The 17,845-nt window shown below is 37.5% G+C and overlaps 1 protein-coding gene across 2 annotated transcripts in view; it reads left to right on the plus strand.

Annotated features, from left to right (window-relative positions):
- The window catches only part of jcada (junctional cadherin 5 associated a), a 134,079-nt gene that overhangs the window by 97,253 nt on the left and 18,981 nt on the right, over positions 1–17,845 (plus strand). Inside the window, exon 7 of one of the 2 annotated variants that reach the window (XR_015863660.1) lies at positions 3,121–3,279. The exons of the other annotated variant lie outside the window; for it this stretch is intronic. The gene's annotated coding sequence lies outside the window, so the exon portion shown is untranslated. Of the gene's footprint in view, positions 1–3,120; positions 3,280–17,845 lie in introns of those variants that run through there. 2 annotated transcript variants of the gene reach the window in all.

Here is a 17,845-nt window from a genome sequence, read left to right on the forward strand (position 1 = left end):
TCCATTTATTCACTCTGTTTCAAGCTAAGAAAAAGAAGAAAATGGACAAAAAGGAGAAAAGAAATGTAACCAAAGGAAAGGGGGATATAGAAAAGGAATATATAGCACATGTCTAGTTCACATAAGATTGCAAAACCTTTTTTGAGCGAATTAAGAGATGGTGCTAATGAGTAGCAACAATTTCACCTCTAGCCTTCTTCCGCAGAAGGTGGGGTCAGAAGGGGTGATTATGAATTGAGTTAATGAGTCTGGATGGATGGGGGTGGGCTGGCCTTTCCTTGTAAGAAACGGACCAACTGGCCGTGGAAGATCTGATTCTTGGTTGAGAATGAATATCACAAGAGAGAACAATCACAATGTATAAACGGAATGAAAACTTTTAAGTAAGGGCAGTGTCAAAAGTTGGTTATTTAGTTGAATACTAGACAGATGGAAAATGATGGCAGGACAAATATCAAAATGTGCAGAATAACCTGTTTTGCCTGAGGTTGCTAGTACCATGTTTTTTGGACTATAAAACATCCTTTTTTCTTTTCTTTTTTTTTTAAATCCACAGTTCACCATATAATTGGATTAATTTTATTTCCGGATGTTGAAGTTGAAAAAAAGTTTCACTCATTTGCTGCACTGATTTGTTTAATGTGAAGTAATGGGCCTTCTAATCTGGTTTGCCTAATGTGGAAATTTAGGACTTGGTACCTAACTGACTCAACTTGACAGACTTGAAGGCCATGATTTAACAAGTCATCTTGTTTATAATTCTTATTATGGCTTATTTTGACTTTTTAGGGTGGAGAAATTGAATGAATGAAATCAAAATGGGGCTTTTGTCAAATCAGCGTTGCACACTTGCGAGTTGAAGTTGCGACACAGAACTCAGACTGAAATGATCAGCCTCAGCAACGACATAAGTCATTTACTACTGTCTCTCTGATGAGTCATTATTACTTTACACATGCTACTGTTTACTACTCAGCTTCCATGTTGGCTTTTCTGACATCAAATCCACTCTTCACTGATTATTTCTTGCAACTGTCTGGTAAGGTTTGCCCCACCTCAGAAAAGTGCTTCATGGCCACTGTGTCTAGACTCATTAGCTGGTACACCAATGAGTCTGGTTCCGAGGCTAAACTTTGGGCAGAAGGCGGGATATACAATAATAATCACAGTTTTTATGAATCGACCTTTTTAAAATACTGATGAAAATAATAAATCATAAAAATCTCATCAAATGTTTTTATGGAGGGTAGCTGACACCCTTGACTAGTGCTTATCTAATAAGCCATTCGAGCACTGTAGTGATCACTGTATTGATTGCCAATCAATGGGAAATGGAAATCAATCTTTCATATGATACCACCCATGTTTACATTGACATTCAATATTCTCTCAGCCATGAAAAATGAGTAAAAATACTAAATATACTAGGCACTCTTGGGGTTGACTTTTCCGATAACTTGACTTTGAAATAGTTGAGGTGTATATTAGTCAGTGTGATGAACAGGGATTTTTTTTTTCTTTTTTATCTTCACTCCAGTATTTTTGGTGACAGCAAAATTGAACCATTTGACTTGAATCAACTCACTTGAAGTTTGACTCGACTTCACTACATTGATTTTTTTTTTCTCAGTGATTTAGGATTTGCTTGATCTATGTATTTGACTTATTCGTGCCTCTGTAAATTTCCTAAAATGGCATCTTTGCGGTCTAAAAAAAAACACGATATGCTGAAGTTTGAAAATTACAGTATGTTGAAGTACCATATAGTGTGAAAAAATGTGGTAATTTGATTACATATTGGTACATATTGGATATTGCATAAAAAGAAAAGGATTGAATCAGAAACAAATTAAAGCAAAGAATGTGTCAGTATGAACGGAGCTGTCACAATGTTGAACCTAAACTGTTTGTTGCTGCTTATGGGACTCCTTCCGTCCGTCCATCCACCCGTGCTAGTGTGAGGTGGGTGAAGGTCACGGCAAAATGGGAGGATGGTGGAAGGGCAGAGTTGGATCATAGTAGGGGGCCGAGTTGTGTTTATGTATGAAGGCTTGGCCTACTTAGACTCATTTCAGTCCAGCCTGAGCTCCTGCGCGTCGCCCGCAGAGTTGGCCTCAACACCCCTGACTTGATCAGTCAACCATGTGACTCGAGCCCGGAGCCAACGACAGAAAGGCAGACGATATAGGAGACAGTGGGAAAAGACAGACGCGAGCCGCAACATCGCTCTCGTTTATTAATTTTATTTCCAGTGCAATAGAAGGCTGGAGATCTGTATCAAAGCATTTATCTGCACAATTTATCAGGCGTCCTCAAAGGCTGCGCTTATTACTTTGGCCCATGGCGATGACAAAAGGTCAACAGCAATAGACAAAACCAGTCCTTTTTGGATTCGACCTTTTAGAAACCAGGCTTGACTTTTCCATGACAGATAAATGGTAAATTGCTGATCTGCAGTTTGGTATCAAGAGAAAGTCACTTCCCACACGGAGCCCTGTCTTTTTCCCACAGACGACTCCAAATATTCCGAGATAGCTTTCCGCATTCGTTTAACGTCCGTATCCTGCGGCTCTCACAGGGCTCCTTTCATTTCGGGTTTTAATTCTCCTTCGATCCAAATGTGAAGGTTTCGAACAAAAGTGCTTTTGATGCGTTAGTCGCTCCCTGATTTTCAGTCAACAAATTGTATTCGTAAAAGAACTACTGTGCGTTCTATTCATTGCAGTCATTTACAAATTCCCTCACATGCTGTGTTGTCAGTCATGACATAAACAGGAACATTGTCTAAGATGTGTTCACCTCTGTCCGTTGCATGTGGGCTTTTAATGCACCTCAGGGGCCGCACTGTAGCGTTATTGTTCCCGGGGAATTAACATGACAGACAAACAGGCTGAAGAGGGTCTGCCCAAACTGGAGACAGCAGCAACACACTGTGACCTTTCAGCTTCAGAAACGACCGTGTGTGTTTATGAGTGCGTGCGTTGTTTACGCCACGAAAGACCAAAAACAATGATGGCCGTTGATGTCGCCTTGCCTGTCTGTCTCCATGGTTTTGCTGATGCATAACCATGAAGACAGTTACTAATCTCGTGGTGATTTTTCTTCTTTTTTTTTCCACAGACATTGGATTCAAAATGACTCAGGGGCAGATAAGAACCCAATGAATGTGACTTCTATTTCTCTTGCCAGTTTCAAGGATTGTTTGTGAATGAAAGTCAAAGTGTTTCCCACAGTGTTGGCCTGCTGGTAACTGAACTCGAGGAAATGTGATATTTTGTCTACTGGGCTTTCTTTTTTTATTCTACACAGCATTGGTTCAAGGGATAGTTTCCTTATTAGACATTTTTTTTTAGCATTAAAAAATAAAATAAGAAAACATGTTCCCACTTACCATTGAGCTCTGGTAACGGCTGATCACACATCACCTGTTTTATGGGGTTGATCATGTGATCACGAGCTAAGCTGTGATTGGTTGTTACTTATTACGATGGGTTGTCATTTTCAGTTTGACGAGTAGAAAAATGTATTTTAAAGGTTTTAATTGTACTCGAAAAATAAATGTTATCTATTCATTTTTGGACTTAAAATATTAACTTTTCACTGCTTAAAATGTCCAAAATGACTTTGGTCATGAGTTTTGAATTGTTAAATCTTCAGAGTGCATAAAAAAGGCTAAGTGTGGTAGCCTTCCAACATTACATCACCATCAGTCAATTTTTTGGCATCATTTTATTATGCGAGAGTCGTAGTTCTGTTATTACTGTATTTGCATAAAAAAAGAGGAGGCTGACATTTTTTGTTTATTATAATTTTAAGAATAATTCTTATTATTGTTTTAAGCATTGCACTTTGATCTATTGACCTTCCTAATGATTACATAAATAGTGAAAAAAGGCTATGCCAGAAGGGGGAATTTATCAGGAATTTGACCCAAAACGGTGAGGAAAAATACATACAAATAAATGAACAAAAACGAGTAAACACATACTGTAGACAAGAAAGCATCTGGATTTTTTTCCACTCTTCATTTTTTGCTGTTTGCTATTTTTTCAAAATGTTTTAATCTAGTTCTAGTCTATCTGGATTTTTTTCAGTGTGATCCCATTGTCACAGGATGAGCTTGACTATTCTTTTATCATTAGATGGCAACCATCAAAATCAATGAGTGAAAATAAAACACTAATCGTCGTCATCATATCTTTGGCACTAAACTATTGATCATTTGGTTTTATCTATCAGGAGAGTGGTGAGATGATGCTTGAAGACTAGCCCGTCAACCAAATGATGGGATTGGAAAAAAAAAAAAAAAAAATCGCTTTAGACAATATAAGTGGTGTAAGGAGTTAGGGAATGAAATGACGACACATCAAAATGTGCCAAAACTGAATTCTTATGGAAGGCTTAAATGTTCTAGCTTGCCATTTTGACAAGCAATCAATGAAATCAAATTGATGTACATTTTCCTGAGTCACATGTCCCCTCATGCAGACATGACACATTGTTTTGGTTGTAGCAAAGTGATTTAGATGTGCAGACGTTTCCACAAATAACTTATTGTTTGCCTAATTGTGACCACTGGATTGTGACTGCAAAATAAGAGGTAAGGGTGTTACCCCCATTGTAGGCTGGGCCGAGCCTTGCCCTTATGTTTCACGTGTTCCATGCCGTCGCCTTTTTGTCCACGGCAATTATTCATAATTATTCCTGGCATTTAGCAACACCGTCAAAAGAACTGCCACCTTCAGATCCTTGTTTAATCTCTTGTGAACATTGCAGGTGGAATGCGGTCTAATTTTAGCCTTACACGATTGAAGCAGAAACTCACCTCACAATTTGAGGTCAGCATCCTAGAGAAATAGCAAAACAAGCGCATTATTTAGTGATGGGTGGTAGTTTTCCATTGTAGGCTTTCACTGAGCTGAGCTACATGGTGGACATGGGTGCATTAACCCTCCAGTTATATTTTATTCCACGGAAAAAGAAAAATGTCACTGGGTCACAGGTTGTTTAGTCACCCAAACTTGTGGGAAATGTGTCAGATCCAAAGTCAATATATGTTTCAACCAGTAATTTATGTTCATTTCTTGAGAACAGCAATAATGTCTCTGGGTCAATATGACCCGTAGGTGTGTACTTTTATCTTAGTGTCAAAAATGTGTCTCTTATAATGGAACAAAGGCAATACATATTTCATACCTGTGAGTAACATTTGTTTCTCTGTAATACTTTTAGTAATAACATGGGTCAATTTGACCCTTTATAAACTCTTTTTTTTGTGTGTGTGCAATCCTGCTAACTATCATATCTAGATACATACAAAGACACCTACCTCATTTATATATTTATATATGTTTTTTATTGTAAACCCATTCAAAAAGTAAGAGAAAGGATGCTTCATTTACCTTCGTTTGTTTGCTTCCTGGAATAGAAATGACATCCTATGTCGATTTGAATTGGGGGCATGTGTAATTATCTCAAAGTTTCAGAAATGTTTAGTGTGAAATCCTGCTGATTAACAAATCTAGTGATTTTCTTTTTTCCATCCTCAGAAACGATGGGTCATTTTGACTTTTGCTTAATTTTAAAAAAGTTGCAAAACAAAAAAAATAGACAAACACATGCAAAGGCTATTTTAAATGGACATGTTTATTATACATAAGCCAAGCAGAAGTCTTAAACTCAAAGACATAGACCAAAAACAAACGTCCACTGCACTCATGAATAAGAATAAGAAAACAAACAAACAAAAAGAAAAAACTCTAACTCTAAAAAAAACACATTAAAGATATGTTTTTTGTTCCTCTGGAGAAGTCTAAAATATTTGATGTAACTTCAGTTGTTAATTTGCAAAAGTTGTCACTAAAGCTGTGAGCCTCTTGTCAATATGATTTGGAATTATGTTATTTTCAAAGGTTTTTAAAAATCACTTTTCATATCAAATACACAAATGTACACGCTTATCTTTTCTTATTGCATCCTGTTCGAGTCAGAATATTTTATGTTTTGCTCGTCATATGTTTACATAGCTGCGGAGATAACGTAAAATTCTCAATGGACAATATACATACACAGTATATACAGCAATAAATCACACACTTTGAAACACATTTTGCAGGATGTTTTAGAGCAGATGTTTCTGATCTCCTTGTTATCAAAGATCTATGAGTCCGTCTGCTACTGGTTATCCAAAACAGGGGTTTAATCATTACAAAGATTCCAGATAAATTCCCATGCTATAACTTACCTACCTTGTTCATCCACGAGCGACTTGAATAAACTTTGCGGCCACATCTCCTTCGCTTAATCATCTTTTATGGCTCCTCTGACTCTCTTGCTGTTGAAAGGGGTTGGTAGAACATGGCGATGGGAGCCTTACACTAATAATTATATGCCAGCACACTCAGTTTACCAAGCTTCCTTCCATAATGCACAAAAGTGGAGCTGGTTGCTTACAAAAATAGATGATACAACTTGATTGCAGAAACCATTTCAATGTCTCACCTTACATGCTGTTCGATAGTCATACTCACTGTCACTGAATGGTAAATGAACTCCTGCTAATGGTACGGAAGTCAGGAGTATGAACCACTAATGGTATTGTAACATTTGCAACTCCAATGGACAAGGATCTATATGAATTAATTACAACGTATTAATTATTAAATAATTGCATTTGTGCCTTATGATTGATGAGCAATCAGTCTAAATTGGTCTCCACTTCTGGCCAGCTGGTACAGGCTCCAGCGCACAGTAATAAAAATTGAAAATTGTGCTTTGAAGCGCTTGTTATTGTTGTGGTAACAGTTGCTATGGTTTTGGATTTGTCACCTTTGTCATTTGTATGTTATTAATGAGGCGGCTCGTTGAGGCAGTGGTTAGCACATCCGCCTCGCAGTTGAGGGACCGGAGTTCAAATCCACCTTGCTCCGGCCTTCCTGTGTGAAGTTTGCATGTTCTCCCCGAGCCAGCATGGGTTCACTCTGGCCACTCCAGCTTCCTCCCACCTCCAAAATAACATGCATGGCAGTTGAATTAGACATACTAAATTGTCCTTAGGTGTGATTGAGTATGTGAATGGTTATGGGTGGGTGTTAGCAATTTTGGCATATAAGGGCCAGTATTTCCTATTGTGATGTGGTGACTGGTTTGTTCTTTGATGTATCAATTGTTATGCAGTTGCTATAGTAATGTCCTTGTCACCTTTGTCATAGTGGTCATGTATTTGTCACCTTTGTCATAAGTGTCAGTGCTGTGTTTATTGTTGTGACCTTGTGATTTGGTCCTTGATGTATTTGTCACCTGTCATTTTTATATTTGCTTGCATTTTTGTCAAGTAGGGTCCTGAATTTTCTGTTTTGGTTTGTTCCTTGATGTAAGAGATGCTATGCAGTTGGTATGGCCATGTCCTTGGCACTTTTGTCATCATGTCACTTTTGACAGTTTTATATCACTTATCACTTTTGTCATACAAGGTCCTGTATTTACTGTTGATTGGTTTGTTCATTAATGTATCAGTTGCTGTGCAGATACAGTGGTCATGTGTTTGTCCCCTTTGTGATATCATATAGGGTGCTGTATTTACTGTTGAGATTGGTTTGTTCATTAGTGTATCAGTTACTGTGCAGTTTCTCTGGTCATGTATTTGTCCCTTTTGTGATGTTATATAGGGTGCTGTATTTACAGTGGTTAAATAGTTAACAGTTGTTGTATTTAGTTGTTATGCAGTTGCTAAGGACGTGCATTTGTAACAATTGCCATGATTGCCACTTTTGTCAGTTTTATATTACTTCTAACATGTTTCATACAGGGTCCTGCATTTGCAGTTGTGACTGGTTTGTTCCTTGATGTATCAGTTTCTATGCAATTGCTATGGTCATGTCTTTGTGTCCTTTGTCACAATGGTCATGTATTTGTCACCTTTTTCATTATGTTTTAATTACTTTTGCCATATAGAGTGTTATATTTACTGCTCTGACGGTCTGTTCCATGATGTATCAGTTGCTATGAAATTGGTCCAATAATTTTCACCTTTGTCATTTTCATTTAAGAGTTCTGTATTTACTGTTACAAAGATGCTATGTTCCTTTAGTTTGCTTTATTATGTCATACAGGTTTGATGTCTGACAGTATTTGAGGTTTTCATTGACATGTGGTCAGATCATCAAACTGTCAAGCTGTATAAAGCTGCAAAGTTGTTTTCCTAGGTCTAGTTTTTGTCTTCCAGGTTTAGTGTCCCGGGTATAGCTGCCCTGTTCTAGTTTTTCTTTCATTTTATATGTCAAGACTTATCCTGTTCTGTGTCCTGTCTGCTTCCGGGTCTGGCTTTTGTTCCTTGTGTGACAGTTTTAGACATATTAGTCATAGCCTTGCTCATTACAGTGTTGCACCACTATTGTGTGTCACTACTTTTATGACTGTCATTTGCTGCTGTCATTGAAGTGCTACCTCCTGATAACAACTGCTTCAAAGTAAAAATGTCTTCAGAAAAAAAGGCTGTTATTTAACTATATTATAATAAAACTGATTGTCAAAAAAAAAACAAATATTCTAACAGCAAAAAATAGTGTTTCCCAAAGTTACAGAAATTATTTTAAATCATATTAGTATATTGGACTGAATAGACAATGCTTGTAAGAGGACAGATCTTGGCTTTTTTTTTTCACTCCAGCATTTATGTTGTATTACATATGCTCCACTATTCCCATAAACATATGCTCTTTGACTATTTAGTACATTTCAAATACAAGTTTCAAAAATACAAATCCTTAAATTAACTGCAGTACATAACTTTTACGTCTCATTGTGCCAGTGTCAATAGTGGGAACCTCCAAACATAACTATTTAGCTGCCCATTATACCATAGAAGACAGTCAAGAACATTTTGCATGGACTTTGTTTATAAAGAACCTTCATAATGTAAATAAAACCTCAAAGTCAGCAAAAAGCGAGGGTAATTTTAACTTACTACGATGAGTCCTTCACTGATGTAATGCGTCCTGGAAGGCCTTCATGTTGTCTTGAACCCGTTGGATTTTCTTACCACATTTAATTACATTTTGGGTTGTGCCCGCCTCAGATTTCTGTCACTCAAAGTGGATTTGGCGCTTTGCTGTGGTTTGCATCAATTTGTTTTTCGTAGAGCTAAATAGCAATGACAAAACACATTGGTATGATTCTCAAAGAGGAGTTGCAAGAGTTCATACACGAATAAAACTGCACTAGAATGAATTGGAAACTAAAATTATTCACATTATTTGGTAAGGTTGTGTGTATTTGCCTTAAGCTTTACGTATCTTCATTTTTCTTTTAAGAAGTTTAAACATGTAGATAATAATGATCAACTTAATAAGCTATAAAATGTCGCTAAATTGCTGTGTGGTAGGTGGCCGTGAAGTGCAAATCATACAAACAAAAGACTAAGCAAACAAAAGGTAATCGCAAACAAATAGCAAAACACCTTTTTGTGTGTTTTTTTGCATGCTCCTTTTTTGTGTGCCTCCTTTTTGTGTTCTTTTTTTTGGTGGTCTTATTTTTTTTTGCGTGCTTATAAGCGTGCTCCTTTATTGGCTACTTCTTTTTTCTCGTGTGCTTCGTTTTTTTATTGTGTGCTTTTTCCTTTCATGCTCATTCTTTTCTCTTTCGTACTTCTCTCTTGTAAGGTGTTTTTGTTTGCTTAGTTATTTTTTGCTTGTTTGAGTTGCACAAAAATTGCCACTTGCTTTGCAGGCTTCATACCCTCATCAGGAAGCAATTGTAGACACAATATGCATTTTGACATGTTTAAAAAATTATTTGATTTTGAACATATTACACTGCTTAAATTGGTTTCTGTATTGAACAGTTATGACTACTTTTACATTTTAAAATAAAATTAAATTAACACATTTTATCAGACCACCTGCAGTCCACGAACCCCACTTTGAGAACCACTGCTTTAATAGATAAAGGCAGAATAACAATATGTAAAAAAAATATTAACCATTCTTTTTAAAATGATATTGCATACATGTACAGTATTTCCTTAAAAGTGACAGGCATGTGACCCAAATCAGAGGTGACACACTTGCCCTTGAAGTACACTCAGCTCCCACAGTCTAACTGCGGAGCCATTTTATGATCTGTTTATGTTGGTTAAAGAAGTTGCCATTTTCCAGCCCTCTTTCAATTCTCCTGCTTTAACCTCTCCCATCGGACACATCAGAAAAGTCTTTATCCAGCAGCGTGGGAACCTTGAAATGAAGCAGGGGTGCTGGAATGAAAATGCTGTTTTTGCTTGCACGTATACATTGGTGGTCACACAGTAACACAAAACTCTCAAACACACAAACTACTCCCTGTGCTGTCCTCACCTGCAGCAGCAACTTTGACACATCATTAAAAGCAGTCACAAAAATGGACAGCGTTTCTACATTTGCCCCACATCTGAGGAAACACCTCTCGCCATGTTTTTAGAATTTAGCTTTAAGGCCCGCATTCTACACCAAATGGCACAATCACTTCTTTGTTCATGTAGCTATGTCTAATATTTCAGCGCTCCGATCCAACAGTACTCATATTATTGTCTCATACATAATGCAAGCTGGAAAATGTTTTCAGACCTGGGTTTTACACTTTTATGAAGATTAAAACGAGTCAAAGGTCATGTCATAGCCAATCTGAGATGAGGGAAAGCAGTAGCAACCACTGGTGCCTTGCACATGAAAAACTATAACAGTGCTGTCTTTGTAATCATTCGACTTAGTTTACCTTTCATATTTTATTCCCACGTTCTGTACTTTCAAGGTAGATGCTTAAAAAAATAACTTAAAGCTAGAATCCCCTCATAATGGCCAACGATAGAACACAAGGCGGTTTTTCGCTTTTTATCATCTTGTCTGTTGTACTCACTAGCTTACCGCTAAGCTACTGTAACATAGAAGAACTTCTCATAACTTTATCTTGTCCTGCCTATTTGGCCATCATTGGCAGACTGCTAATAATAATAATAATAATAATAATATAATGCTCATTAGCTGGCATAAACGCTTCCTCATTGACAAAAATATTCTATGATGCATTTCAGTCAACTGAGAAACGGTCAGTTTGCTCCTCAATTTGAGTCTGTAATGATTTGTTCCATGAGAATATATAGTATATGAGAGAGACCTAGGTGTAGAGATTTGTAAATATATGCAAAATACTCTGTGTGAAATGTAGAGCTGTACATCTTGGTTACTATTTCATTTAATTTCAAGATATTTGTTTTTCTAGCTAATATTGTATTGGCATACAGTGCACAGCCTTGCACTTCATTATTAAGTAGTGTTGCAGGTTGGGACTGGGTTCAAAAAGTAGCATTCATGCCTGTAATTATGATCTGTTCTTTGCCGCTACCTGTTCCTGTTTAAACGTGGTCTTTAATGTTTTCCACTTCAATTTCCAGTTACATCCTTAAATGACGAAGGAGGCCAAATTAAGCGGCCAAAGTGGCAATCTGTTTCTTATTTTAGGATGTAAAAAGATTGAAAATGAAAAAGCAAAAGAACAGAGAGCGAGAAGAGAGTGGGCTGCTGCCTACCACCATTGGAGATGCTAAACATTTCCATGTGTCTGTGTGTCTTTCCTAAATCCCCCACCCTGCCTTTGTTTTATGTTTTTTTTCCAAGCCGTCCTACTGCTTCTTCCTCCCATAATACCAGCTATAAAGAGCATACAATTATAGTGGGATGGACTAAACTGGGTGCAGGCCCTTCAGGCAGCCAACCACACTCTTCCTCCCCCAACCGGGCAGCCCTCTGGCTCCCTTGATTGGCCGCAATGGTTGCACAGATGTTCCATCTTTAATGATTTTTGTAACCATTAAGTTAATAGTTGTTTATGGCAGTGAGATGCTGGAATGTGGGGGAAGCGGAGGAAGCTGATGGATAAGAAATGCAGGGGGGAAGGCAAGACTGTGGGCTAACTGTGGTGGAGACTGTGGGTTAACACCGCTAGTCGGATGGAGACAGGGGCTTCACACGCCATGCAAACACACACTCAGACATTTAAAGTCAGCCACATTAAAGCTCCTGTGTGAGTAACTTGGATCATTATTGTGATGATTTGCGACTCACCTGAAAATAAATTATAACTTTAAAAACGGGTTTTATTTCACTTCTTTGCTTCATCTCCTGGGCTGCAGACTAAGTAGAAATTGATTAAATGTTATGTGCTGTCCGTGGAACATATGCCACTGTATTGCCAGGACCCACATTAAAGTCATGAATGCCTTAAATAATTCATGATGTATGTGGGCATTCTAGCCAGAATCGATTATGCATTGCAATTTGGTACATACAGCTCACAATTTCTTATGTGGTTGCATCATCAAACATTGCCAGACAACCAATTCATACCATACACACAGGACACTGTGGTAGAGTACTTTCATGGGGTCTTTAGAAAGTAATGGTCAACTTATTGATTAAATGCATTGTTGTTATCTTCTAAGCCGGCGATTTTTCCAATTGCGCGCTGCAGGTGGGTAGCTGAGATTTTAAAAAGTTACATTGTCAATCAGCAAATCTAATTTAATGCTTGTTAATGCTACAGCAGGATGAGTTCATTTTTCTTTTCAATTTAAAGATAAATTAATTGAAACCATGGACATACTAAATTGTCCTTAGGTCTGATTGGGTGTGTGAATGGTTGTTCGTCTCTGTGTGCCTTGCAATTGGCAGGCAACAAGTTTAGGGTGTTCAGCACCTACTATCTGAAGTCAGCTTGGATAGGCACCAGCAAGCCTGTGACCCTTGTGAGGATAAGCGGCTCTAGAAAATGGATGAATGGATAATTGAAGCCATGGGTGTCTCCAGCCCACTTTTGGGGGTGCTCAAACACCCTTTAATTGAAAGCTAGCAATTAGAAAAATAGATTGTTTGCATGTGTAGACAGTAAATGTGTAACATTTCTTACTTTTTATTTCTGGTAGTCATTTTTGCTGAATTTATGAATTTACGTTTTGTTCTTCCGTCGGGGTTAGATAACACTTTTTTTGTATCTCGGAAGGTTTCACTTGCCTCTGTTTTGAACTGGAGTTGGAGAAGTAGATTTTGTCCATTGTTGTAGTCTGATCTATCACCACCTGTGTCACAGTTCATCACTGTTTGAATATACCAGATTTCTGCCATATACTTTGGAGCATGGAAGTATAAAAACAGCCTAAATAAGCAGATAGAATATTAACAATCATCCTGGAACAAAAGCGTGTGTATGTGGCATTAAGAATTAAGAGAGAAAGTCATCAATATATTGAACAACACGTTCACCTCAATGTGATCGCCGATCGTTGCTGGGATGTCAATGTCTGCGCTGTGTTTCAGTCGCACAATTTCATAAACTGAAATTCATTTGTGTACACAATCTTGCTCAGCACGTTCATTGTATAAGCCTAAAGTAAAAAGCAAGATTTAGATCTTTATTTTATTTCACTTTTTAAAAGGGACTTGAATGAATAAATCGCTTGCACATAGTTGAGCAAAACATTCTGGTGTCTTTCCGCGAGCTAAGTAGTGACATCTTTTAAGTAACCAATGGGCACATCACAGAGTGACAATGATTGGCGCTCAGCCATTTTTCGTTTTATAAGGATTCGCATTGTCATTATCCAAGCAATTTTTGAGAGAAGAACCAATCATTCCAGATGGAGTTACTGAATAAAATACGACTAGAGAAACTACTACAAATGCAGTTCCAAAATTTATAATGGCAGAATGGTGCAGCACTCTAAATTGTCCGTTTTTGGCTCATTAGAGGTTTCTTGGCTCCTACTAATACTGCTACCTATCGAAATGGCGTCCTAATCCATCAGATTTAATGCAACACCTCACCCTCTAGATTTACCTCTTTTAACAGCTGAGTTTCGTCCCCCCCCAATTTCTATCCACACACCAGCCCATCCGTCATCGGGAAATTAACCCCAGCTTACCTGTAATTTGAAACAGCAATGGCCTCCAACAACAGCAAATTCTCATTCACAAGTCACACGCGCACACTTGTTCTCATGTTGTTTAAAAATATGCCCTAATGCTTGGGACTGGAGTGAGGGTGAAGTCATCAACACACATGCAAGAACTTGGGATAGGGATGCATTGTACATTCCCGCACTTGAGCCACACACATACACACACACAGGCAGTATTTCCAAGCCTAACTGGCTGCTGGAGACAACAGTGTTATGGCTTCATTCTGGGCAGACGTACAGCTGGGAATGTGGAGCATGCAGGCTTGAATACCTTGAAGAGAGAGAAATGCAGCACTGACAGGGAGGTATGGCTATGAAACAGCAAGTATGCATGTGTGTGTGTAGGGTAGGGTTTTGAGCTGTTTGGATCTTGTGCTGTATTACATTAGCTTAGGTTGGATGTCATCAAGAAAATAAAAATCATGTCGTTAAAAGTCAATCTCTGGCGAGTTAATTATTGACACAACACGCTGAAGATTAAAAATGATTCTTTCAAACAAGGTGGTTGTTGTATTAAATCAAATCTAATCCTGACTGGATTTACGTCTTTAACCATTTCCAGAAAAAAAAACAAAAACAAATGTCTTGTATGTAATTCATTTAATTACGTTATAATATTTCATTAATACTTGAAAAAAAAGATGCCTAATGATGCCCTTTGCAAATGGTTGTTTTGCAGAGCACAGGTAGTGATAAATCACAGCTCGCCTGTTTTCTTGGTCATTTGACAAGCTGAGCTGTGATTGGTTATTGGTCATTTTCAGTTGACAGCATGTTGCAAAATGCATTCGTAAATGTATTAACACGGGAACACTCTCATTCCACAGGTGGCAATTAGTCAACAAGGTTGTTTGTTTGTTTGTTTGTTTGTTTGTTTTTTGTTTTTTTTAATGAGTGGGTGGATAATATCTGTGCAGCTCTGGTTTGATAGTTAAGATGGGAAATTAAACAAAAAAAAATAACTGGCTGGCATGAAAAGTGTCTGGTACAAGAAAAATAATGATCAATCAGTAAACAATCGAATTATACACAAAATCAACCATTTAACTTCTACAAATGTCTAAAGAGGTTAAGTATCCCATTTAGGATAAATCTAGAGTTGTAATTCAAAGTAACATCAGTTTAATTAGGATTCATTAAGATTTTCAGTTGGATTCCAATCACTACATCATTTTTGACTTGACAGACATTCAAAAAATTGGTCTGAAATGAAGCCATACAATTATTGTGAGAAAAAAACAAACAACAAATTCAACCCTTGTTGCGCTCTTGGAACCAGAGTTGACTGCGCACTGACTATTAGTCGCCTCAAAGAGGGAGCAGATGTTGCTGATTTACAAACACAACAAGGAAACTGCTAATGGTACCGACTTTATTTGTTTTGGCTAATTACAACAGTTCACACGTGGAAATTCTCTACCAGCAGCGACAGTGCAGGTACTGGATATTTTACCAAAATGTATGCAGTCACACCAGGATAGTTTGAAAATCACATTGCCGTCTGTATGACATTACTACGAGATTTTAGTCAACAGAGGCTATCCGACTAAATTCCCAAGTCAACCACAGACAACAGGAGTGAAAGAGAAGTGACCACCGCATTAAAGGTGAAGCCTTATTAAGTCCTTTTGAAAGTCTCTTCAAAACACACGTCACCACAGAAGATTTACTTCTGGGTCGCATCATCATCTTCGCCACAACCACTCCAGAATTTCCTAATTAAACGCCACATCCTGACCACTCACATAAACAACTTCAACAAAACTTCAAATCCGGCTTGTAGTAAAACTCCCTGACATTATTATGTGCCACTTGCATCTCTTCAGCACTGAAAGTTTGTTCAATAAGTGTTTTTGTACTTAACAAGATCCATTTTTATAACGCTTGTCCTCGTTAGGGTCACGGGTGAATTATATACTAGCATTAACCCTTGTGCGGTATTTTGTCCAGTCCTTTGATCTTTACATCAAAAGCTTTTCACATCAAAGAAACACATTGAAAGAAGGCACATGGGAGCTGAAATTTTACCCAGAGAGTGACAATATGTCAAAGTTGAACATTGCATGACCACTTGGTTATCAAGTTTATTACCAAGAGGGTGCCACCCCTTGGCTAAAAATCTATCAGAACTATGTAGATGAAAATGATGCAAAAATCATCAAAGATGCTGCACAATGGTTAAAATAGCAGATTTTCAAACTGTATTCTTGGGCCATAAAACAGCAATTTTAGTACCATATTCTGTTTTTTTATAAGGTACACTGGATTATAAACTACTATCTCGAGGAACTGGGTCTCTGGGGAAATTTACATATGTAGGGAAGATCAGGTTATAAGGTGCACAGTGTAAAAGCGACTGATTAGATGGTACATGTTCATGTTTTTTGATTTTTAAGCAAATTAAAGGGATTTGAGTGCACCTTATAGTCAGAAAACTTCATCTCTGTATTTCCGGGAAACATACAAAACTGTGTTTTTTAGACCATTTCGATGCAGAAATGTTTGTCCCGTAGTTTTTAAATTTAAAGTGCATTAGATTATAAACTGCAGTCTCAATGAACCAATTTTTTTTCTTTCATATACGTATAGAGTGCCCCAGTTTATAAAGTGCACCCTGTAATAGTGCCTGATTACAAGGTGCACTGTCATTTTTTTGGGAATTCAATTGAATACAATTTTTAGCATTAAAAAAATAATTATTATAATAATCTGAGAGTCCGTATTTTTCAGAAATATAGATTTACGTATATGTATTTTGGGGTATAATATGAAGCAAGAATTTTACTGGTGTGTTGTTGTTTATTTTATTTTTATAAAAGGTGCACCGCGTAATAAGGTGCTTAAGGGACTTATGGCAAATATACCAAAAGTGTATGGAAAGGGTAAAACTAATAACAACTACAACAAAAAATACACTCTGCAGTACAGTACAAACCCAATACATTTTCTTCCAATCACCTTTTTCAAAAATGTAACAAACAGGTTGGTGCATGCATGATGGACAAATAGTAGGTGTCTGAAAGGGCAAAAGTACGTTGGGGAAGAGGAGCCAAATAAAAAAAAGTCGCAAAGCTGTTGGGTGAAAATTGCAGGAGCGGGATTATGGAGGATTACTGCACAGGAGCAGGATATGGGGAGCCAGAGAGTGTTAGCTTTCATCTGGTGGTACAAGACAAAGGAGCTGCCATCCACAAACCCAAGTTCCCCTACAGCTATGCTAAAAGTTAAAGTAAAAGTGAGTTTGTAGTTGGGTGTGAGGTTCAGACAGGGATTTTGCTGCATGGATGAACTAATGGAGGAGTTGCAATTTAAATACAACCCCAAAACGCTAAGATTTACTGAGATTACTGCTATTGGGAAAATATGTTTGAAATTCCTTTCGGAAAGGTCACAAACAAAAGCAGAAGAAAAAAAAGGAGCATTTTGACGATTACCTGCATTCTCACACACTGACACAACAGTTTGAATGGTGATCTCAAGATGAGATTTCGCAGTTTTAGGTAAAAGGTTGTTTTCATGGCATCGTGCAACCTTTAAGCGTTCCACATAGCGTTATTGTGATTCTAGCACGGATGAAGATTTCCATGAAAAGATAAGTCTTTAGCTCACATGATATTGTCACATTTTGAGCGTTTCAACTTTTAGCCAGCAGTGAAAAATCCAAACAAAGGAAAATAAACTACAATCAAAGATAACAAGTAAAACACACAATCCCAATGATGTGATTGAAAATCAGGTTCTATTGCATTATTTTGAGCTAATCATGGGGGTTTGTGAACATTTTTTTTTTTTTTTTTTAAGGACTACAAAGAACATTAGACCTCAGTGGTAGCTGAACTCCATGTTGCCTCTAGCTAAGTCCTG

This window comes from Hippichthys cyanospilos, chromosome 19 (assembly GCF_059441005.1).
Source record: "Hippichthys cyanospilos isolate Australia breed blue-spotted pipefish chromosome 19, RoL_Hcya_1.0, whole genome shotgun sequence".
In the NCBI taxonomy this organism is placed as follows: domain Eukaryota; kingdom Metazoa; phylum Chordata; class Actinopteri; order Syngnathiformes; family Syngnathidae; genus Hippichthys; species Hippichthys cyanospilos.